This window comes from Chelonia mydas, chromosome 1, assembly GCF_015237465.2.
Source record: "Chelonia mydas isolate rCheMyd1 chromosome 1, rCheMyd1.pri.v2, whole genome shotgun sequence".
NCBI classification, from domain to species: Eukaryota; Metazoa; Chordata; order Testudines; family Cheloniidae; genus Chelonia; species Chelonia mydas.
The window spans coordinates 60,201,052-60,226,876 of NC_057849.1; the positions used below are offsets into that span (position 1 = coordinate 60,201,052).

General features: G+C 45.3%; 1 long non-coding RNA gene across 1 annotated transcript in view; it reads left to right on the forward strand.

Moving 5' to 3' along the window:
* The window catches only part of LOC122463421, a 56,941-nt gene extending 32,402 nt beyond the window's left edge, over positions 1–24,539 (forward strand). Inside the window, exon 3 of the long non-coding RNA XR_006286773.1 lies at positions 24,384–24,539. This is a non-coding gene — a long non-coding RNA (uncharacterized LOC122463421). The remainder of the gene's footprint in view (positions 1–24,383) is intronic.
* The last annotated feature ends 1,286 nt before the right edge of the window (positions 24,540–25,825 follow it).

The following is a 25,825-nucleotide window of genomic DNA, read 5'->3' on the forward strand; positions in this document are numbered from 1 at the left end:
AATTCTCTTATCAGAGGTTTTTGACATTGCCTTTTAATCTTAGATGAGCAATGTTGAAGAGTTTTCCATGAGAACTTGTATGCAGATACACCTTTGGTGCTAGATGAGAAAGCATGATGAAGCAGCAGAGAGAAGAATATACCAGACTCTTGGTGCCAAAACATATCCCTTTTTGACACCACTGCAGATTTGAAAGCTCTCAGATTGGTTACCGTCATACTGGATTGTTGCCTTCACGGAAGGATCAAATCAGACTCAGTAGGATTGGGGTGCAACCAGTTCTCTCTAGCAATTGAAAAAGACCCTTTCTGCTGACCAGGTCAAAAACTTTTGTAAGATCTACAAAAGCCGTTTAGAGAGGTTTTCCATGTTCTTGATGGCTTTTTCTTGCAGGTGCCTTCATGCAAAAACCATGTTGACAGATCTACTGGGACAGAAACCACACTGATTTTCTGGAGTTACATGTTCAGCAAGAACTTGCACTCTTTTGAGAATGACCCATGTGAATGTCTTGCTAGCAACACTCCAGAGATAAATTCCTTTGCAGGTATTGCAGCCACTCTGATCTCCTGTGTTTTTATACAGTGTTATGATGTTGGCATCCTTCATGTCTTATGGTTCTCTGCCTCCCTTCCAGCAAGCGAGCAAGACATTGTGCAGATGTTTAAGTATAAACTGTCCACTTGTTTCAATACTTTATCTGGAATTCCATCTCTTCCTGCAGCCCTGCCTGGTGCCTGGAAGGTGATTTGCCTTTTCAAACTCATTTACCGATGGTTCTATATCGAGCTCTTCAGTGATCTGGAACCTGGTGAGACATTTAAAACTGCTTCTGAAACAGTAGTTTCACATGAATAGAGTTTGTGATAGTGTTCCACTGGCCAGTGCATCTGTTTGCTTCTGTCAATGATGTTGTCTTCACTAAGAGATTTGAGTGGGGCAGTCTTCTTGCTTGAAGGACCTATTCCTTTCTTGAGTCCATCAACCATATTTTTTCAGATCTCCATTCTCAAAGGACATTTGTATCTTCCTCCACAGTCAAGCCAGTTTGATGTTTCATTCATTCATTGCAGTGTGCTCTTGGCCATTCTGGGGTTAGCACATATCTCAGGAGAGAGGTTCATGTTTGTGGAGATATGCTGAATATTTTGCTTCAGTAACTGAAAGCATTTCTTTAGAGTATGTTGCAAGCCAATCTTTATCTTCCACAGTCTTTCCCCCCCGTCCCAAAAGCTAAGTTTGCAGCTGTATGGATTTTAATTCTGAGTGTGTTCCATGCTCCATCAGCATTCAAGGGAGGTGCAATCGATCATGTTGCTAGTGAAGAAGCATTACATAAAAGAGGTGGTGCTTTAATAAGGCACATCAATCCATGGGAAACTCTGGCCCTAACCCCTAATGCCTTAGAAGAAGGTGTTGGTAATACACAGCCTGCAGTGGATGCAGAGCTCCAGTAGTGACATAGTTTCCCTGAGATTAGTCGTACGCTGGACACCATCCTTGGTCTTTTGTGTTATTGATATTAATATGTGGGTATTATGGAATGGACTAAGTCTGGAGGCCCCCTGCTGGAGGCCTCATGGCACTGCCTCATCCTGCCCGTGAAAAGAGCAGAGGAGAAGTCCTCCAGGCAGCCTAGAGGGGCTGCTGGGGAGCAACCAATCAGAGGAGCTGCTGAAGGAACCAATCAGAGGGACTGCTGGAGCAGCCAATCCGGGGCTATATAAAAGGAAGCAGCGAGGCAGAGCAGTCAGTTGCTGCCTGGAGATTGAAGAGGGAGGACTGTCTGGAAGAGCAGCAGGGCCATGGACAGCTCACTGCAGGCAAGACTGAGCCCAGGGAAAGCTGCCAAGGACTGGGTCCCTGGTTTGCTGGAAGAGCAGCAGGTCAATGGACAGGTCTGCGGGCAAGCTGTGCTCAGGGAACTGAGCCCAGAACCTAGCCAGACCAGGCAAGGGCACCATGATGGGCCTTGCTGGTCTGGTTGAAGACTGAACCCAGGGAGGTCTGCGGAAAGGACAGCAACCGAAAGTACCGAGATGGGCCTCTGTTGGGCTGTTAAAGAAGGCAGTGCCTCTGTGAAAGAAGCCTTGGTGCTATTGCCCCAAACCAGGCCGTGAAAAAGAACTAGAGACTATATACCTCTGAGGGGTGGGGGCAGTGTGTGACTTGGCCAGAAGGCTGAGTTGCTGAAGACCCACCGAACTGCCATCAGCCAGAGAGGGGGCGCTCGTGAGAGGTGGGTGCTGATCCCACTACGGTGGGTGACAACTTTGTTTAGTAAGATAGAATTTCCATGGTGAATGCTTTCTTGTGCCACATACAAGTGCATGGTCTGTCACAGTGTGCACGATAAAAACTCTGAGTCTGGAGAACATCTTATACCTGCTTCCTGCAGGTGACAAATCCAGTTGGTGCTAGTGTCCAGATCTGTGATGTCTGCTCAAGACATTCTGGAAGGAGGTGTTGGTAATATACAGTCCCTCGTGGGTGCAGAGTTCTAGTAGTCTTTGCCCGTTGTTGTTAGTTTTTTACCCCCTGTGGTGGCCAAGGCATAGTAGCCACATCTCACTATCTGAGCCAACTCTAGCATTGAAGTCTCCCAGTAGCCAAAGCTTATCTAAAGTGATCACTCTCCTTACAATGTGTATGATAATCAAGGTGGGCCATTTCCAGCACAAATAAGATAAGCTATTACCAGCAGGAGAGTGGGGTGTGGGGAGAGAAAACCTTTTGAAGTGATAAACACCCATTTTTTCATGGTCTGTGTGTATAAAAAAAATCCTCACTGCATTTTCCACTTTATGCATCCAATGAAGTGAGCTGTAGCTCACGAAAGCTTATGCTCAAATAAATTGGTTAGTCTCTAAGGTGCCACAAGTACTCCTTTTCTTTCTGTGAATACAGACTAACACAGCTGCTACTCTGAAACCTCTCCAGAGACAGCACATCAGATCCACTGATCATGCTTCCAGTGATGTGATATGATGTTGGCTTAGCTGAGCACACAAAGTGGACACTCTCTGGGTCTGTCTGACAGTCCAAGCAGTTAGAGCCGGAGTTTCTTATGGATTGTTGTGCCTTAATAAAGCACCACCTCTTTCTTTATGTAATGCTTCTTCACCAGGCCTGCAGTTGGGAGAACATCCAGCACAGAGGACATAGATGTAACTCCAGGTGAAGTTTTGAACACTTTACTCTCCTCCATCGCATTTCGGTGGTTAACCATGCTATTAGGACTTAGTTGGATACTATCAATTCCCCCATGTTCCCTTCCCTCTTATATAGCATGGAAGGGGACCAAGTACTTATAAATAGCCTTTGTGAGCTAAAATCAGTCTTGAGCTAAGTTGGTGCAACTCCACTGGCTTCAATGGAGGAGTATCTATTATCTCAAGGTGCATTTGGTTCTGTAACTTTACTCTAGTGTGTTGGGGGAGGGTTAATGAAAAGATTTCATAGTAACCAATGGGCAACTATGCAGCATGTAAGAATGAAGTGACTGAGTTACAAAGTCACTACATACAAACAACAGTGATCATTAGTGATCAGTTCCAGATCTGTGCTGCTTAAAGGAAATTGCAACCCCATCTGATGTAGTTTACTTTTTTGCAGGCTAATCACAATAATTAACTGATTTTTATGTAGTAAAACCAGGCATCAGGAGCTGTGGAGCCTGTTTAAAGCGTGTGTGGGGGCGGGGGTCATAGATTTGCATCCCTGGCCCTCTCCTTCCCTTCTTGGCTGCCCCCCTCTAGCAGCCTGACCCCCTCCCAAGGCCAATAAACCCCTACACCCATCCCTCCAAATGTGAATGAGTGGTCTTGCAGCCTGATGCCTGCCTGAGTGTTGCTGTGACCCTGTGTGCCAGGTTGCAATGTCATTCACTCACATTTGACCACCATCCATCCCATCATGATGGAGGGGTAGCCAGGCCAGATCTGAGGGAATGTATTGTGGTGTGACTTGATGCAGGGGATCACAGCACCACTTAGGCTTGGCCCAATCAAAAAGTGGTCACCCTCCCCCTCACGTCTGCCTCCTATGCTTAGGCACTAAAAATGAGCTTCAGCATGTACTTTCCTTCAGTGGAAAGGGGCTATGTAGTCTAGGGCAAATCCTCACCTCAGGACCAGACCTGTATTGGGGGGATGGGGTCTGTGCAGGGGAAGGGAAAGCAGGAGTCCTTCCCCGAGGCCATGGAGTAGAAGTGGAGCCTCTTTGTGGAGTTTAATCCAACCATGTGCCAAAAGTAGCCTCCAAGCCTTTGTGCAGGGAAGAGAAAAAGGGAAGGGAAAAAGACCAGGGTAAGGGTGGAAATGCATTTGGCTGCAAAGAACTAGCTTGGTCCCACAGGATATGCTAAAAGTAGTGACTGGGCCCCAGGGACTAAGAACAAGAGACCAAATCCATTCTTGATGTAACTCCACCCAAATTAGTGGAATTATACCAGTGTTGAGTTTTGTCAAATGTGTCCTTTAAAATGAACTGTGAGTTGGGGATCTCAGTCCTGTCCATAAAGAACAGAGTCCACCTCACAAACCCACTGCTGGCCCCCATTAACTACCACTAATTGTCAGCCTTGCTGGCAGCCTCAGAAGAGACATGACCCTGCAGATCATACTGAGGCATTTCACCCAATAAATCCTGATTATTTGGGTGTTAGGGTGAAAATCACTTCACTTGCATAACTTCTTAAGGAACATAAGCACTTCAACTGCCTTAAATCCTTCAGGTGGCACAATGTAAGCACTTAAGCCACCTTAAATCCTTACAAAGTCTTCTAGTGGTATTAGCACTTAAGCTACTTTAAGGCCTTAAGGCTGGTGGGTGCATATTGACTTTCATAGGAAAGTGTACACGTCTGAAAGATACCTGCACATGCAGTGCATGCCCCAGAGTACAAACTCTCAGATACAGTGATGTTTTGTACTGTGCTTTGTCAGAAAGCATTTTCCAAATGTCCATGCCTTTCACTTCCAACTAATTTTGTTTCAAGCTTGGCCCTGGATGTAGAGCAGTGATGAGTATTAACATGCCAAGTTTACAGCAACATAAAAATTGCTATACCAGATCAGACCTGTGCTCCAGAATCCAGTCTCCAAGATTGGCCAGGCCCAGGTACTTCAGAGGAAGGTGAAGAAATCCAAAATGAGCAATTATGGAATAACCTGTCCATAGATGAACTTCCCCCGATACACACACACACACACACACACACACACACACACATACTTAGCTCACAACTGACTGAAGAGATTTTGTTCAGACATTAAAAAAATGTATCATCTGTGGATTGTGATCAACCATGAAAAGTTTAGTCTGAAAAGGTGACTTTTTTGGCAAGTTATGAGCATGTGAAAACCAGGACTTTTAGGGAAAGTACTTTTGCAACTTTAACCACAGTGTTAACCTCAGGGGAATGCTATAAGGAACCATTATTCATAAAAGAATCTCTCCATAATGAGGGCTCCAATCCTGCAAACCCTTACTCATGTGAATAATCCCCTTGCAGACAATAAGACTAGTGACTTGCATGAGGTAGGGCCACTCATGTGACTAAGGTTTTGCGGGATTGGGCTCCAGATTAGCAGAACAGTCCCTCAGGATCACCTGACAGACAATAGTTTTAGTTCAGAAAATTTCCGGTTCTAATCTTATCTTATTCCGTTATTTTCTTTACACTCAATAGTGCTGCGAATGGCGTAATGCTGATAAAACCTTCTTGTAATGTGGCATTGTGGAGCTATGCTTTCTTAATGGCAATGCCATTATGTATATACAATGTGTTTCTTTACCAGTGTTTGCAGGTCAGTTGTAAAATAGCCCGGGAGCCTGCAAAATACTGTGATTGTTGGATGCGGGGTCATTCTATTTTTACACACTTTCACTTTAATTGCAAATCGTTAGTGCAGCGATTCTACAAAGGAGTTATGCAAGCTTACCCAAATTGTTTTGAATTCTTTCCACTTCCCTGATTTCCCATGTGAGAAACTACTATTATATTGTCAGTATCTCAGCAGATCCAAATTTTATGTCTGAATACTCCAATGTAGGGATATTCAAATAAATCAAAGGGTTTAGAATCACTGACCACGCTCATCCCTATGAAAATATACTAACCATAGCAAATAGTGAAAATTCAGACTGAAATCACGCTACCAAAAGTCTCAGTTGAGTTTAGTTATAAAGAACGTCATTAGTGTGACATCTTTTTGTGACATTCTGTAAGCCATAGATATGAATAGAGTGCTTTCGCTGCTTCACACTTGAGTAGCAGGCATGAATTCACATCAGCTGAAAGCAGACATGTCCTGTGCTTAAGACCCGTGTCCTTGAAGGGCCCAGTCCTGTAAACTGTGGGTGGCTAAACACCCATAACACCTAGAAGGCATTGGCAACTGACTATTATCCGCATCTTCCATGATCTGACCCAAAAAAGGAATGAAAAGTTTGAGAGCCTTAGAGAGAACCCCACGCTCAGCCACAATTAATTCAAAAGGAATTTGTAGCCTGAGGAAGGACTTCAGGATCAGGTCCCATGAGAGTTTGCTTTGCTTTGTGAGTCTCATATCGGATGATTTATACTACTGACACTATCACAGAACTTGCAGAGAAACCACATGATTTAGGAGTATTTTGAGAGAAAGCTGACTTGAACAGCATATCCAATGATAGCACCAACATAAAATGGGCCACATGCCCCTGTGACTAGTGCACTGCCAGGATAGGAATTTACTTTACAAAACATATCCATGGGTACGCCACAGGGTTTGGATTCACTCCGCAGGTCAGGAGGAAATGGATTAGGCTATAAGGATATCCCCATCCCAAATCCGACATGAAATGTTGGCACATGAGCAAGACTTCTCCCTTAGGTTATAAAGTCGGCCAGCAGTGGAGCCCAAGGGTGCTGGAATTTGTACAGGGGGGTGCTGAGAGGCATCGAACCAAACTGTAAATAACGGAAACCACTTCAAGCAAGGGGGTGCTGCAGCACCCCCAGCACTTCTAGTTCCAGCACCTCTGGCGGAGCCTCTGGCAGCGTGACTCTTGAAGAAGCCATGTTGCCAAGGGGCTAGATGGAGCAGCAAGACTGGGAGGCAGCGCAGAGGCACCAGGCCTTTGCAGAGAAGGCCCTAAACTCCAGCAGGCACCCCTAAAAGCTGTCAGTTTGGGGATTCTGAGGGAGGTAAAGTTTTTTCTTTTCTTTCATTTTGTGACTAAGCTAAGAGGAGCCTACCTTGCTGGGCTTTGCAGAGTATTCAACCGAGGTGCGTTAGACGACCCATTTCTTTTGTTTTACTATCATTGTTTCTCTTTTTAGTCAGTTTTGTTTTTAACATGATTATCTGACTCATGGACTCTTGGCTGGTAATTTCACACAGACTGCCTTGAAAGAGAACAAAGTCCTTCAGCTTCTAAGGAAAGGCAGAGAAGGCACAGGGTGTGTGTGAGACAGATATTGCAACCACATGCAGTATCTTTGAGGAACATTATATTACATTTATGAATGGTTTATGTATGATTGTATTCTATTCCATGGAGGGTGGGTTACCATAGCTCCTCCAGGAACTTAAAACTCTGTGTGTGTGTGTAGGGGGGGGAATTAAGGCAAGTTGCCGAGACTGTTAATAATGCCTGAGCGTCCCCCTGATGTCAAAGGGATCAGAGTTCAGCCAACACTGACCGCTTTTAAAAATCTCACCCCCGACTTGCTGGCTCCCAAAGCAGACCGGCCGCTATGCACAACGGGCTTGCTCCTGCCATCTACATATAGGCAAAACCCCATGGCAGTTCAATGGGGACAAGGCCAGGGCCTAATACTCTACCCTGCTCATGTGAGTAAGGGCTGATCATGTGATTGTTTGTAGGGTTGGCCCTAAGGTAGCAATTGCAGTGAGATGTAGATTAATAAAGAACGTGATAAACAAAAGGAACCTTACCTGCACAACTTTAAAAAATGTGGCTCCCAGAAAATTAAAACTTGTTTGCATGTGTGGTATATCCCCGCCTATGCCTGTGCTGTCTGTACTGATAATATGCAGTGGTGTTGTAGCCGGTCCCAAGATATTAAAGAATCAAGGTGGTAACAGATAGAGGTAATATCTTTTATTGGACCAACTTCTGTTGGTGAAAGAGACGAGCTTTCGAGCTACACAGAGCTCTTCTTCAGGTTAATAGCAATGCCACCCACAACTGCTTAATCTACATTTCATTATCTGCGTAAGTTACTTTCAGCGTTCAAAAAATACTAAATCTCCTCTTTGCCTTAGAGATGGAACCTTCTTCCCCAGTATTGTTAATCAAACTAGTCCCTGGGCGGGCAGTAACTTCTGCATACAGAGGCACTGTCATTAGGATTTTCCAAATGTTCCATCTTCACTTTTAATGTAACTCTCACAGTTTGAAAAAGAGAAATAGGTTGAACTTCCCCCTCACACCCCTCTCCCCCGGTCTAGGCATGTAGAATGGTTCAAGCTGCTGATCCCATGAAAGACATCAGAAGTCATCAGAAACATCTTGCAAATCTTTCAGCTGGCTCTAGGACAACAATCCTTTCCGGCACTGGAAATATAAATTCTATTTAATGGATTACAGATCAAACATCCTAAAACAAGACCTTGGTATCACCTCACGTGTTATTTGACTTGAGAAAAGAAAATACTCCTAGTATACCAAGACATCTTTATTTATCTGAATAAAAGAGTTCTAGTTGTTCCAATGGGATTCTGCATGCTTTGCTTTAGTGGCAATGGAAACCATATGTAATATGCACGTGTTAAATTGCTGATATCCTGCAGAGACAATGATCACTATGCTGTGGCAACTGCTTAATAGCTAATGGCAGGAGACTTTCGGATCATGGTCAAAAGTTCATTTTGTTTGCTCAGCCATTATCAAATTAATTATTGTGGGGTTTTTTGAGTCTCATCATTGTGCTTGGTGTTGCACAGAGAGAAAGATATTGTTCCTGCTAGCATTCTTAATGAGGGAGGCAGAGCAGTTGAGACATGTATTAAACTGGATGGTTAGGTGAGGGTTGAACCTCAACTGGTCAACTATCGAAACAATGTTTATAGGAAAAATTTTTGGGTGAAATTCTGGGCCATTATAGTGATTGCAAAATCCCCATTGACTTCAATAGGGCCACAAAAATGATTAGGGGTATAGAACGGGTTCCGTATGAGGAGAGATTAATAAGACTGGGACTTTTCAGCTTGGAAAAGAGGCGACTAAGGGGGGATATGATAGAGGTCTATAATATCATGAGTGATATAGAGAAAGTAAATAAGGAAGTGCTACTTACTCCTTTTCATAATACAAGAACAAGGGTCACCAAATGAAATTAATAGGTAGCAGGTTTAAAACAAACACAAGAAAGTATTTTTTCACACAACGCACTGTCAACCTCTGGAACTCCTTGCCAGAGGGTGTTGAGGGCCAATACTATAACAGGGTTCAAAAGGGAGCTAGATAGATTCATGGAAGATAGGTCCATCAATGGCTATTAGCCGGGATGGGCAGGAATGGTGTCCCTAACCTCTGTTTGCCAGAAGCTGGGATTGGGTGGCAGGGCATGGATTACTTTATGATAACCTGTCTGTTCATTCCCTTTGGGGGACCTTCCATTGGCCACTGTCAGAGGACAGGATATTGGGCTTGATGGACCTTTGGTCTGACCCAGTATGGCCGTTCTTATGTTCTTATGAGAAGGAGGGATGAGTGTTAAATGCCCTGATTCATGAACCGTAATTTCACTGGAGTATTGTAATTGATTTGTTTGACTTTCTTGAGTGGCATCTGTGATAATGTGAGAATGGTCAGGCAAGTACTACATGACTGCCAACATGATGACTTCTGCTATGTATTGGCATGGGCAGGGATTTCCAAAGCAGTCTACGGGAGTTGGTGCCCACATCTCACTGAGCTTCAGTGGCCTAACTTTGAAAATCCCAGGCAGGGATTCTAGACAGAATATAGTTTAAAGAGGTGATGTAAGAATTTCTTCTTTTCTTTCATATTTTATTAACCAATATGAAACAAATATGTGGTCTGGCATAACACACACAGGCAAGTCTATAATTTGGGGTGATTAATAATGTGCTCAGCTAGCCACTGTGGCCAGATGTTTGGCTGCATGTGTGTGTTTTTTCTGTGTGCTGCCCCAGCTCTGCACAGACAGTTGGCACAGCAGACCTTGAGCGAACCGCCCAATGACCACAAGATCTTTTAAGGTACAAAGGCGCCCAGCCAGGTTTATTGTCAACCAAGCATGGTAATAGCACCTGGCAGACTCTATGAGGATACTAAGACATGTATGCCCGTGACAATGGATGCAGCTCAGTCAGTGGCGGGACTTTCCACTGCCCCCTAGGCTGGCCAAAGATACTCCCTCTGAGATACATCTTTATACCCTGATATAAACAAGTTACAGACTGTCATCCTGACCCTATCTTTTAGGAGCGGTCAGTGTGTTTCTGTTATCCTTGGGAATGTTTTTGTACTATTCTTGATATCAGGATGTTCTGCTACCAAACCGGGATGTGTTTGCGTCAGTACTCTGTGCTTAGCACTTCTTAGGAATGTGTATTTCTGCAGTATCAGCCCTGTTCTTGCCCGATTTTGTGACCTAAACACTGATTCTCGGCCATTTTGCTTTATCCATTCATACATTCATGCCCCATGTGTCCAGTGGTATGCACATATCTTTCAAAAAATGATGCCTCCCTCCAGGTGTTAATTACTTATTTTGGGTCAGGTCTCAGCTACATTCCCCTGCCTTTTTTTTTTTTTTTAATGCTAGCATTTGTTTTATTTATAGGTCTTGCCTCATACCAGGCCTCTGATACAAGGGCTTATGTCTTAGGCTCTCTTCCTACTACAGCCACATAGAAATTTTGTTGTAATACAATAATATGTCTGAGTAATATTTCTGAATAGAGCTGTGAGGTGAAAACGAACTGGTGGGACTTCTAGGACTACAGTTGGGGGGCCCCTATTCTACAGCTCTTGGGCAGAGAAAATTTCAAGTGGGAGTTTGCCATCATCAGAGATACAGGACTGGATCCTTTGTATAATTCCCAGTGCTACTTTTCTCAAGTTGTTGTTGAAGCATGGCAGCCCACACTGAAAATACCGGGTTCATTTTGACAAAAATCTACCAGCCTTTTGCTCAAAAGAACTCTAAAACTGAACTACACAGCATGATCCAGTGGGTAGGACATCGGAGTGGGAGTCTGGCGACATGTGTTCAAGTCCTGTCTTGGTTACTGATCTGCTGGCCTTGCGTCAGTTGATTGACCTCTCTGTGCTTCTGCTTCCTCTCACCCTTTTCAGAGTAGCAGCCGTGTTAGTCTGTATCCACAAAAAGAACAGGAGTACTTGTGGCACCTTAGAGACTAACAAATTTATCTGAGCATAAGCTTTTGTGAGCTACAGCTCACTTCATCAGATGCATGCAGTGGAAAAGAAAGTGGGGAGATTTTATATACACAGAGAACATGAAACAATAGGTGTTACCATATAGACTGTAACAAGAGTGATCAGGTAAGGTGAGCTATTACCAGCAGGAGAGCAGGGGCGGGGGGCGCGGGGGACCCTTTTGTAGTGATAATCAAGGTGGGCCATTTCCAGCAGTTGACAAGAACATGTGAGAAACAGTAGGGGGGGAAATAAACAAGGGGAAATAGTTTTACTTTGTGCAGGTTTCAGAGTAACAGTCGTGTTAGTCTATATTCTCAAAAAGAAAAGGAGTACTTGTGGCACCTTAGAGACTAACCAATTTATTTGAGCATGAGCTTTCGTGAGCTACAGCTCACTTCATTGGATGCATACTGTGGAATGACCCATCACTCTCACAGATCTTGGGAGACAGACCAGTCCTTGCTTACAGACAGCCCCCCAACCTGAAGCAAATACTCACCAGCAACCACACACCACACAACAGAACCACTAACCCAGGAACCTATCCTTGCAACAAAGCCCGTTGCCAACTGTGTCCACATATCTATTCAGGGGACACCATCATAGGGGCCTAATCACATCAGCCACACTATCAGAGGCTCGTTCACCTGCACATCTACCAATGTGATATATGCCATCATGTGCCAGCAATGCCCCATGTACATTGGCCAAACTGGACAGTCTCTACGTCAAAGAATAAATGGACACAAATCAGACATCAAGAATTATAACATTCAAAAACCAGTCGGAGAACACTTCAATCTCTTTGGTCACTTGATTACAGACCTAAAAGTGACAATTCTTCAACAAAAATACTTCAAAAACAGACTCCAAGGAGAGACTGCTGAATTGGAATTAATTTGCAAACTGGATACAATTAACTTAGGCTTGAATAAAGACTGGGAGTGGATGTGTCATTACACAAAGTAAAACTATTTTCCCTTGTTTATTTCCCCCCCTACTGTTCCTCACACATTCTTGTCAACTGCTGGAAATGGCCCACCTTGATTATCACTACAAAAGGTTTCCCCTGCGCCCCCCGCCCCTGCTCTCCTGCGGGTAATAGCTCACCTTACCTGATCACTCTTCTTACAGATTGTATGGTAACACCCATTGTTTCATGTTCTCTGTGTATATAAAATCTCCCCACTTTATTTTCCACTGAATGCATCTGATGAAGTGAGCTGTAGCTCATGAAAGCTTATGCTCTAATAAATTTGTTAGTCTCCAAGGTGCCTTTTCTCTCACCCTTTGTACATCTTGCCTTTTTAGTTTGCTAGCTCCTCAGGGCAGGGAATGTTGCTGTCTCTTATTACACATCTGTATAGTGCTTATCTACAGGTACTGAGTTTGGCTGGTGTTTCTGTGATTCAAATAAATAATAATATCAATAACTCTTAGGGGAACCAAATTAACTCTTTTCCTGGAAGTGTTGCCTTTATCTTGCTTTAGTGGGACATTTGCACTAGCACAGAGGTTTTCAAACTCTGAGTTGGGACCCCAAAGTGGGTTGCAAGCCCGTTTTAATGGGGTCTCCAGGGCTGGCATTAGACTTGCTGGGGCCCAGGGCCAAAGCCCAAGCCCCACTGCTCAGGGCCAAAGCATGAAGGCTTCAGCCCTTGGCAGCCGGCTCAGGCTTCAGCCCTGGGTGGCGGGGCTCAGGTTACAGGTCCCACGCCTGTGGCTGAAGCCCTTAGGCAGGGGTTCTCAAAATTTTTTTGCTGAGACCCCCCTTTGAAAATATTTCGGGCTGTGCTGACCCCCCCCCCCATACCATGCCACCTGTACTTCCGTGCTGCTGCCAGTGGTGGCGCTGCCTTCAGAGCTTGGCACCCCGCCACCAGCCGTAGCTCTGTGACCCCCCCCCCCAACCCCCACAATGGTCTTGCGACCCCCTTTTGGGTCGGGACCCCCAGTTTGAGAAACGCTGCCCTTGGGCTGCGTCTTAGGTCCCCCTGCCTGAGGCAGTAGGGCTCGGGCTTAGGCTTCAGTCCCCCCTCCTGGGGTCATGTAGTAATTTTTGTTGTCAGAAGGGGGTTGCAGTGCAATGAAGTTTGAGAACTGCTGCACTAGCATAAGTTATTATTACTTTTATTATTTGTATTACCATAGTGGCTAGGAGCCCTAATCATGGACCAGGACCCCATTGTGCTAGGTGCTGTACAAACACAGAACAAAAAGATGGTCCCTGCACCAAAGAGCTCACAGTCTAGGGAAAGGTTTAATCTGCATTATGACCAGGCATTTGGAAAGCTGAGACGCCTGGTTAATCTACAAAAACATGCTTGTTTCACTGTTAACTCCTTCCCCCTACTGTTCTGTTTTGTCCATCTATTCTGTCTCTTGTGATTGTGAGGTTGTTGGGGCAGTGACTATCATTTTTTTTATTACTTGGTTTTGCAGTGCCCAGCGCAGTGGGGTCTGGATCCATGCGTGGAGCCCCGAGGTGCTACCACAATGCAAATAACTAATAACACTGATTATACTGCCTCCTTTGTTCTTTGCTGAGGGTTGAAAATGAAGGTAGATATTAAGCCAAATTAATTCCTCGTGTAAGTCCACTGACTGCAATTTTAGCCCATTTAGGTTTTATAAACCCTCACGAAAGCTTATGCTCAAGTAAATTGGTGAGTCTCTAAGGTGCCACAAGTCCTCCTTTTCTTTTTGCAAATATTTCATAGTGTTCACTTCCTAAAATATAATAAATTTTCTGCTTTAAAGCTAAAAGGACAAAAAAAGTCTTTATAAAAGCAAACTAAGGAGAAAAGACCACACACCAGGAATAATCTGATCACTTATTCAATGTTTGGCTACACTTCTTCTTTCATCTACAATGCAAATGATCTCTGGAGATGTTTGCCACCATGGCTTCATGTGCCATCTCTTCAGGGTGAGGTGCATATAGATACAAGTCCCTGTGTTTTTTGTTTTTCTTGTATTCCAAAAGGAAAGGGAATTCAATTCATTATAGGCTTTTACTTCTCATAGTGGATTTTCTGTCACTATTGTTTCCTCTATTTTCTAATACATTATTATAATTCAGTCTTCTAAGAAAGTGGTGCTAACTGTTTTTTACTTGAATAGCAAAGTGGGTGACAGCAAGAGGAAGAGAACAGATATTGAAAGGTCACGGAACTTGATTTGGTCTTTTATGGAAGTGGTGATTAACTGGTCCTAGTGTCATTGTTATGGTCGAAGAAAACTGTATCTCAGCTTGAGATTTCCCTGTTTTCTCACTTCTGCAGACACTTTAAATGATCTTTAAAAAAAAAAATTCCTCATTCAGTAGAAATGTTTTGACACTCTCTGAAGCTCAATGGTGTCTCTTTCAAACTGGTTTTTAGCTATGCAAATGAAATTAGAAGTGAATAGTTTCGATAATGTTATAGGCTGGCTTAAATAAATGCACACAAAAGAAACAGGTACATCTAAATTATTGTCTTTAGTAGTTTTCACACGTCAAGAAAAGACATCAAAATCACCATCATGTTTCCATGAGGGATGATTTGAAAGAAAATGAGAGAGTCTTAATTACATCATAGCTGACCCAAATTATTAATCTAGCTAGTTAAAACATTAGCATTTTAATAGGGTATGATATAGTTAACATACTGTGATTGATTGATTGATTCCAGTGAGATGTTCTGTTTCATTCATTACCATGTACGCAGGTTATGAAATTCTTTCCATACAATGAATAAATAAAAGCCTGCACATGAGGACTCAGATGTGAATGATAGAAGTGGTTAGACCTGGTTTTAAAATCTACTGAACAGCTAAAAATTCACAGCACAAAATCTCCTTAGACTCCCCTCCCACTGGCAAATAATTGATTCTAGTCTTGAATGGAGACTAAGGGTATGTCTACACGACGAAATTAGGTCGAATTTATAGAAGTCAGTTTTGTAGAAAGTGTTTTTATACAGTCAATTGTGTGTGTCCCCACACAAATGCTCTAAGTGCATGTAGTCGGCGGAGTGTGTCCACAGTACCAAGGCAACTTCCGGAGCATTGCACTGTGGGTGGCTATCCCACAGTTGGGGCAGTCTCCGCTGCCCATTTGAATTCTGGGTAGAAATCCCAGTGCCTGATGGGGCTAAAACATTGTCGCGGGTGGTTCTGGGTAAATATCATCAGGCCCCTTCTGTTCTCTCCTTCCCTCCGTGAAAGCAAGGGCAGACAATCGTTTTGCACCTCTTTTCCTGAGTTACCTATGCAGACAAGCACGGCAAGCATGGAGCCCGCTCAGCTCACTGTCACTGTATGTCTCCCGGGTGCTGGCTGACATGGTACTGCATTGCTACACAGCAGCAGCAACCCATTGCCTTGTGGCAGCAGACAGTACAATAGGCCTGAAAACCATCCTCATCATGTCCGAGGTGCTCCTGGCCACCTCGGTAAGGTCGGTCAGGAGCGCCTGGGCAGATATGGGTGCAGGGACTAAATTAGAAGTGACTCGACCAGGTCACTCTCTTTAGTCCTGCAGGCAGTCCTATTGTACCATCTTATGGTGAGCAGGCAGGAGATGAGGATGGCAAGCAGTCCTATTGCACCGTCTGCTGCCAGCCAAAGCTGTAAAAGATAGATGGAGTGGATCAAAACAAGAAATAGACCAGATTTGTTTTGTACTCATTTGCTCCCCCCTCCCTCCCTCCCTCCCTCTGTGAAGTCCTGCCTGAAATACCAGAGGGAGGGATAGCTTAGTGGGATGAGCATTGGCCTGCTAAACCCAGGAGTTTGAGTTCAATCCTTGAGGGGGCCATTCTGTGTGACAGTTGTTTTCGTTTCTCCTTGATGTAAAACCACCCCCTTTGTTGATTTTAATTTCCTGCAAGCCAACCCTGTAAGCCATGTCATCAGTCGCCCCTCCCTCCGTCAGAGCAACGGCAGACAATCATTCCGCGCCTTTTTTCTGTGCAGACGCCATACCATGGCAAGCATGCAGCCCGCTCAGATCACTTTGGCAATTAGGAGCACATTAAACACCATGCGCATTATCCAGCAGTATATGCAGCACCAGAACCTGGCAAAGTGAAACCGGGCGAGTAGGCGGTGGCAGCGCGGTGATGAGAGTGATGAGGACATGGACACAGACTTCTCTCAAAGCATGGGCCCTGGCAATGCAGGCATCATGGTGCTAATGGGGCAGGTTCATGCTGTGGAATGCTGATTCTGGGCCCGGGAAACAAGCACAGACTGGTGGGACCACACAGTGTTGCAGGTCTGGGACGATTCCTAGTGGCTGTGAAACTTTCGCATGCATAAGGGCACTTTCATGGAACTTTGTGACTTGCTTTCCCCTGCCCTGAAGCGCATGAATACCAAGATGAGAGCAGCCCTCACAGTAGAGAAGTGAGTGGCGATAGCCCTGTGGAAGCTTGCAATGCCAGACAGCTATCGGTCAGTTGGGAATCAATTTGGAGTGGGCAAATCTACTGTGGGGGCTCCTGTGATGCAAGTAGCCCACGCAATCAAAGATCTGCTGATATCAAGGGTAGTGACCCTGGGAAATGTGCAGGTCATAGTGGATGGCTTTGCTGCAACGGGATTCCCTAACTGTGGTGGGGCCATAGACGGAACCCATATCCCTAACTTGGCACTGGAGCACCAAGCCGGCGAGTACATAAACCACAAGGGGTACTTTTCAATAGTGCTGCAACCACTGGTGGATCACAAGGGATGTTTCACCAACATCATCGTGGGATGGCCAGGAAAGGTACATGACGCTCGCATCTTCAGGAACTCTGGTCTGTTTCAAAAGCTGCAGGAAGGGACTTTATTCCCAGACCAGAAAATAACTGTTGGGGATGTTGAAATGCCTATAGTTATCCTTGGGGACCCAGCCTACCCCTTAATGCCCTGGCTCATGAAGCCGTACACAGGCAGCCTGGACAGTAGTCAGGAGCTGTTCAACTATAGGCTGAGCAAGTGCAGAATGTTGGTAGAATGTGCATTTGGACGTTTAAAGGTGTGCTGGCGCAGTTTACTGACTCAGTTAGACCTCAGCGAAACCAATATTCCCACTGTTATTACTGCTTGCTGTGCGCTCCACAATATCTGTGAGAGTAAGAGGGAGACATATATGGCGGGGTGGGAGGTTGCGGCAAATCACCTGGCTGCTGGTTACGCACAGCCAGACACCAGGGCAGTTAGGAGAGCACAGGAGGGCGCGATGCGCATCAGAGAAGCTTTGAAAACCAGTTTCATGACTGGCCAGGCTACGGTGTGAAAGTTCTGTTTGTTTCTCCTTGATGAAATCCCCCGCCCCTTGGTTCACTCTACTTCCCTGTAAGCTAATCACCGTCCCCTCCTCCCTTCGATCACCACTTGCAGAGGCAATAAAGTCATTGTTGCTTCACATTCATGCATTCTTTATTAATTCATCATACAAATAGGGGGGATAACTGCCAAGGTAGCCCGGGAGGGGTGGTAGAGGAGAGAAGCACTGGGAGGGGTGGTGGAGGAGGGAAGGACAAGGCCACACAGCACTTTAAAAGTTTAAAACTTTAAAACTTATTGAATGCCAGCCTTCTGTTGCTTGGGCAATCCTCTGGGGTGGAGTGGCTGGGTGACCGGAGGCCCCCCCCACCGCGTTCTTGGGCATCTGGGTGAGGAGGCTATGGAACTTGGGGAGGAGGGTGGTTGGTTACACAGGGGCTGTAGCGGCAGTCTGTGCTCCTGCTGCCTTTCCTGCAGCTCAACCATATGCTGGAGCATATTGGTTTGATCCTCCAGCAGCCTCAGCATTGAATCCTGCCTCCTCTCATCACGCTGCCGCCACCTTTCAGCTTCAACCCTCTCTTCAGCCTGCCACCTCTCCTCCCGGTCATTTTGTGCTTTCCTGCACTCTGACATTGTCTGCCTCCACCCATTCGTCTGTGTTCTGTCAGTGTGGGAGGACAGCATGAGCTCAGAGAACATTTCATCATGAGTGCGTTTTTTTTTCTTTCTAATCTTGACTAGCCTCTGGGAAGGGGAAGATCCTGTGATCCTTGAAACACATGCAGCTGGTGGAGAAAAAAAAGGGACAGTGGTATTTAAAAAGACACATTTTATAGAACAATGGGTACACTCTTTCAGGGTAAACCTTGCTGTTAACATTACATACATAGCACATGTGCTTTCGTTCCAAGGTCGCATTTTGCCTCCCCCCTCCCCGTGGCTAACAGCGGGAAAATTTCTGTTCAGCCACAGGCAAACAGCCCAGCAGGAACGGGCACCTCTGAATGTCCCCTTAAGAAAAGCACCCTATTTCAACCAGGTGACCATGAATGATATCACTTTCCTGAGGATAACACAGAGAGATAAAGAACAGATGTTGTTTGAATGCCAGCAAACATACACTGCAATGCTTTGTTCTACAGTGATTCCCGAGTACATGCTACTGGCCTGGAGTGGTAAAGTGTCCTACTGTGGTGGACGGAATAAGGCTGCTGTCCCCAGAAACCTTTTGCAAAGGCTTTGGGAGTACATCCAGGAGAGCCGCAAATGCCAGGGAAAATTAATCATTAAACATGCTTGCTTTTAAACCATGTATAGTATTTTAAAAGGTACACTCACCGGAGGTCCCGTCTCCGCCTGCCGGGTCCAGGAGGCAGCCTTGGGTGGGTTCGGGGGGTACTGGCTCCAGGTCCAGGGTGAGAAACAGTTCCTGGCTGTCGCGAAAACCGGTTTCTCCGCTTGCTTGCTGTGAGCTATCTACAACTTCATCATCATCATCTTCCTCGTCCCCAAAACCTGATTCCGTGTTGCCTCTATCTCCATTGAAGGAGTCAAACAACACGGCTGGGGTAGTGGTGGCTGAACCCCTAAAATGGCATGCAGCTCATCATAGAAGCAGCATGTTTGGGGCTCTGACCCGGAGCAGCCGTTTGCCTCTCTGGTTTTCTGGTGGCTTTCCTCAGCTCATTAAGTTTCAGGCGGCACTGCTTCGGGTCCCTGTTATGGCCTCTGTCCTTCAAGCCCTGGGAGATTTTGACAAATGTTTTGGCATTTCGAAAACTGGAACGGAGTTCTTATAGCACGGATTCCTCTCCCCACACAGCAATCAGATCCCATACCTCCCGTTCAGTCCATGCTGGAGCTCTTTTGCGATTCTGGGACTCCATCATGGTCACCTCTGCTGATGAGCTCTGCATGGTCACCTCTGCTGATGAGCTCTGCACTCACCTGCAGCTTGCCACACTGGCCAAACAGGAAATTGAAATTCAAAAGTTTTCCTGTCTACCTGGCCAGTGCATCTGAGTTGAGAGTGCTGTCCAGAGCGGTCACAATGGAGCACTCTGGGATAGGTCGCAGAGGCCAATACCGTCTAATTGCGTCCACAATACCCCAAATTCGACCCAGCAAGGCTGATTTCAGCGCTAATCCCCTTGTCGGGGGTGGAGTAAGGAAATTGATTTGAAGAGCCCTTTAAGTCGAAAAAAAGGGCTTCGTCGTGTGGACGGGTGCAGGGTTAAATCAATTTAACGCTGCTAAATTCGACCTCAACTCCTAGTGTAGACCAGGGCTAAGAAATAAGCCTATACGTTATACAACACAATGAAATGCAAGTGTTGAGAATATTGATAAAAAGGGATTTTAGGTAAGCTCCATTTCTATTTTATATGCTCAATGGAGAGAATTAGTGTTATTAATTAGGTGGTCAAAAGCACTGTATACAATATCACACTCCTCCCATTGCTTATATGAAGTAGAGTGGAGCGCAAGAGGACATAAAAAGGTTATTTGAGGCAGGAGGAAAAGGGAAGGGTCACATTTTAATGGGAAACCTGCTGTAACATGTTACCATCCTTTATACACATACCTGGTAACTACGTGGTGCTCAAAGCTCTGTCGATTCAGGCAGAAGACAATGCAGCTTTTAGTAAACTATTGGAATGGACTCTCTGAATTAATTATTTTTAAAATTGGGCAATTAGTATTTAATTTCAAATGATCAGAGAATCCACTCAAGCTCTTCAGCAGTGCCATATTTTCAGCAGTATAGCTGAATGGGACTGAGTTACTGTTGAATGAATATTAACTGTTGTGGTATTTTTCCACCGACATCAAGGTAGTAGAAAATGCACTGAAAATGGCCTAAATGACTTTTGACCAGCTTTCAGTTGCTTGAAAGCCAGCCAGCCCAAGGTCATCAGGGAGTTATAGCGTACGGAATAGGCTCTTTTAAAAAGACATGAAAATACTAATATGAAGAATAACAGAGCTTTGCAGCCAGGTGGAATCTCAAGGCTGCTTTCCATGCACAGTTCACACAGCGGGAGGAGTACACAGGATCATTTTCATCAGTACTTTTTGTTCATCATTTTAACTCCTGTTTAGCTCATAATTAGGGTGACCAGATGTCCTGTTTTTAAAGGACAGTCCCGTTTTTGGGGACTTTTTCTTATATAGGCACCTATTACCTCCCTGTCCTGTTTTTTCACAGTTGCTCTCTGGTAACCCTACTCATAATAGTGAATGAAATAACTGCACTTCCCACTTACGTAGTGCTTTTCATGTGAGGCTCTCAAAGCATTTCTTTTACAGATGTCGAAACTGAATCACACAGAGGATAAATGACTTGCCCAGCACTTAGGTATTGCAGCTATGGATGTAATAGAAAATCCTAAGGTAGATAACTAAGATAGGTCATGCTGCAAAATAGTTTCAGTCAAGAACAGAACACAGGTCACAAGACCCTCAGATCTCCTGACTCAGCCGCGAGTTCAACTAGATCAGAGTGGTTGAGACAGGAAAGATGCAATTATTTGTTTATGCACAATGGGCCAAATCTTGAACTTCTGTCAATACTGATCAGTGCTCAGATCTCACAGGGCACAATCTGTCCTTTAACCCCAGATCCACATGGGTGACAAAATTAATACGCCAAAACACTCCCCAATGAGGGATGTTTATTGAGCCTCACCAAAGAAGGTAGGAAAGCCCTTTAAAAAAAAAAAAAAAGGCAAAGTGACTACTCAGAATACTTTCAGTGATGTTAAAGAATAATGTTGGTGTATTCAGACTCATCTAGATTCCTTACTGGTTCAAAACATTATCTCAAATGAGCGCAAACCCTTTGAATGATACACAGTAATAGAAATGCAAGCATGGAAAGTAGATGGATCATTTAAAAAAACCATGCCAATAAACAAAGAAAAATAGACTTAGCCAAAGATTATTGTAACCAAGTTGCAACTACAATGTCCCGAGATCCTAACCAAGACTTTCATAGCTGAGCCTCAAACCTCAAATGGAGGTGCTCCAATTACACAAGAAATATTAGTTGTGAGAAAAGGAAATCGTCAGAGGCTGGATACGAAAAAACACACAACTGAGCTCTGACCCTGGAAAAGAGAAGCAGACAGACTTCCCATGACAGACTGAAAGGCTGAGCAAAAATATAGCTAAGCTGTGGGTATTTTTATGATGTAAAAATTCTCATTTCTCTTAAGCCATATTTTGGATTTCAGAGTAAAGCCAGCCACCTCGGTTTTCACATAATTTAGACAAGCTTTGTTTACATTTGACTTACCTTTATTATAGCTTTTGCTTTATTTTCACTCACGTGCTAAATAAATTTTGTTATTTAAGATGTGTGAAACTGGGAGCCGGGATAAGCATAGGGAGAGCCATTAGAGCTAAGGGTCTGGATTTTCTAGCCTGCCTAATTGGAGCTCAGGTGTAGAAGAGCGACTTGATCTTGTGTCACCTGGCCCCAGGGTAAATTAGAGTTGCTAAGGAACAGCAGTAACTTATGCCACTGATGTAAGGTCCCTCAATGACACTATGCCAGTGTAGGATTCAGCATAGCAGAGCTCTAATCCACCATGCAACTCCCCACCCCTGGTTTCCAGCCTTCCACTTTCTCCCTTTATGGCAGTGGTAGCTGATGTAGGAACTGCCCTGGAAAGGAGGTCTTTTTTGCTCACCATTCCTGGCCAGTTTAAGACCACTCACTGCAAAATGAATTTAGTGGATGGCAGTTTCTGGCTCAAGCAATGTGAAGTGTGGTTATACTCAGTGGAATAAAAATGTGTCCAAGCTATGTCCACGCTATGTCAGCTAGTGGTCATGAAAGAGGGTTTAGGCCAGCAAAACTCCTAAGCACATGCTTAACTTTAAGCATGTGATTAAGTCCCACTAAAGTCAAGGGATTTACGTCCCCACATTTCCAAGAAACACAAGAGGAGAACTATTCAAAGGCCAGCCCCAGTTAATGGGTTATGAAGTGTAAACTTGTAGATTTTTAGGTCTGAAGTCTTGTCATTTCCAGACTGATAATCAGTTGCATGCAGTGATGAGCTGCCAAAATCTTAACAACTGGTTCCCTCCTCACCCCACGAAGGGGTCATGGGCCCACCCCCGCCTCCTGGGACTCCTGCCCCATCCAACCCCCCGCGTTCCTTGACACCACCCCCACCCGGGACCCCTGCCCACTCTACCCCATCCCCTGACTGCCCCAGAACCAGGCAGAAGGGTCTCGTGGGCCACTGTAGTGGGTGCCCACCCCACCCCTAAGAGCCAGAGGATCCTGCCGAGGGGCAAGGTGAGGAGTCCTGGCAGTGCTTACCTGGGGCAGCTCCTGGGAAGCATCCAGCAGGTCCCTCTGGCTCCTAGGGGCAGGGAAGCGTAGCTACAGAGGGAGCAGGGGGAGCAGCCACTCCCCCCACTGATCACATCAAAAGTGGCGCCTTAGGTGCCAACTCCGTGGGTGCTCTGGGGCTGGAGCACCCACAGGGAAAATTTGGTGGGTGCAGAGCACCCACTGGCAGCTCTCCGCCCCGCGCCCGGCCTCAGCTCTCCTCTGCTCCGCCTCCGCCTCCTCCCCTGAACGCGCCATCCCGCTCTGCTTCTCCACCCCCTCCCTCAGCTTCCCGCGAATCAGCTGTTCGCGTGGGAAGCCGGGGAGGGCTGAGAAGCAGGCAGCGGCTTTGCGCTCAGGCCCAGGGAGGCAGAGGTGAGCTGGGGTGGGGATCGGTTCCCTTGCGCTCCCCCCCGGGTTACCTGCTGCGGCGTGGACAGCCTTCCTCGCGCCCCCCCGCCCCAGCTCCCCTCCGCTCCGCCTCCGCCTCCCTGGGCCTGAGCACGAAGCCGCCGCCTGCTTCTCAGCCCTCCCCGGCTTCCCGCGCAAACAGCTGATTCGCGGGAAGCGGGGGGGGGGGGGGCGTGGTCTGAGAAGTAGAGCGGGGCAGCGCTTTCAGGGGTGGAGGCAGAGCAGAGGTGAGGTGAGCTGGGACCAGCATGGGGCGGAGAGCTACTGGTGGGGGCTCTGCACCCACCAAATTTTCCCCATGGGTGCTCCAGTCCCGGAGCACCTTTTAGAACCGGCTCTCCTTCGCAGGACAACCGGTTCTAAAAGGGCTTCTAAATTTAACAACCAGTTCTAGCGAACTGGTGCGAACCGGCTCCAGCTCACCACTGGTTGCATGTATTGAAAAGGGATTATCTACATTCCAGCATACCAGTAATTATAATGTGCTTCTGAAATAATTGTTTAACTAAATTTGTTGTTTTAAGTCACTGAGAATGTATATGTATATTCCAGAGTGGCTTCAGTGTAAAGCATATTGCTCTGTATAGAGTGGTGAGCCAGTCATCGGTACAGATCTCCCCTTAACATATTTCTTTTTTGTAATGTGGTGCCCAGAACTGAATACAATATTCTGTGTGCAGATGCACCACAGCTGTGTAGAGAGTGACTACTAAAGTATCTCCCTATGCTGTTACATAATGCTTTGCCAAAAGTTATATTGGCCTTTTTATTGTCAGATTGTGTCACAAGCTCATGCCTTCGTCTTTTTCAGTGGTTTGGCCAGATTTTTCCTCTCATTAAACATCTGTGTTTCAGATTATTTGCCTCAGATAATTTAGACTTCATTTTTCAACTAGGTTTCACTTTGTTATTTTTATTTTTCTATCCATATTTCTAGCCTTTCTCTATCCTCACTGGTGTTTGCAGCATTTTCATCTGTGAAGCTCAATAAAGCAATGTGAAAACTATCAAAGGGAACCACCTGGGTTCAGGAATCTGACCCTGCACAGAACTAATGAGACTGGAGAGAAATGCCCTGTCAAGTCCCTGAAATGCAGAATGCAGACTCTGACTTTATTTGTGATTATATTGTGAATTAGCTTTAGGGATAAAGTTTTAATCACAGTTCTTAATCAAATTGCCAGTGTAGAACATGGGAGATGAAGGGGTTTTTTTACAACCTTACTTTCCCCAAAAATTGCAATTGGTAATTCAGATACTGTTCTTGCTTTTAATTTATGGAGTTTAGAAATGAATCCATTATGCCTGGAATTTATTATTTATAATTAATCATTATAATATTGAGCACCACCAGTGTGCTTGTGCTATGCAAAGCAAGAGAGACAGCCCCTGCCCTCAGCGACTTGCAGGCTTAACCAGACAGGTACTTTGGACACAGAGAGCCACTTTTTCAAATGTGCATGCGCATTCCCTGGTTAGCTCACATTCGCAGCAAGTGACCAGGTAAAGGTCCATGCCAAAAGCATTGCCACTATATCTCTTTTTAAAAATCCCTTTCTCCCCTTCCCTCTGCTCTCCCACTTACTTTGCTGGGTTCAAGGTGAATGGCCCAGGACAGGCTTGATTTTACGCCATTGGTATGACCATATGGTATGCTGGGAAGCAACAGGTTTCTGCAGCAGGCATGCAGAGGGAAGCTCTCTTGGCAAAGAAAAGGATTAGACATGCATTTTTTAAAAGGAAAGCTAGGATTTAATTATAAATAAAAAATCCAGGAGGGTGATTTTCTTGTGACTAGTAAGGGCTTGTCTAGACTAGGGTAAAAAATGAATTTTTAAAACATGTTAGCTAGCTTGTTTTAACTAACACAACTTCAAACCCTAGTGTAGATGGGCCAAGAGGTATTATAATATATGGAGCGGGCTGAGCTGAACCTGAGTGGAGAAACTCGGGTTCACTATAAGCAGCTAACACAGATTAAAATACAATTTGCGCTGTCCGCATTAGGGTTTTAAAATGGTTAAAAATTCACCTTTTATCCTAATGTGGACAGGTCCTGAGTCTCTTCTGTCAAGTAAAAGGAAACCCAGTCCATTTAAAACCTGCCCTGAATCAACATCCATCAGATCAGCTCCTTGAGGCAGGTACTATCGTTTTGTTCTGATGTTTGTACAGCGACTAGCACAATAAGGTCCACAAGGTCCTGGTCCATTGGGGTTCCCAGACGCTACCGCAATACTAATTCATTATTTATGACAATAATCTCCCTGCCTCTGCACAATGCAACTATCTAGAGAAGTGGACAATCCACTACTGCTGCCAGAAATGAGGAATAAACCTGATGGTAGAACCCCATTTCCCAGGCTGGGCTCAACTAGA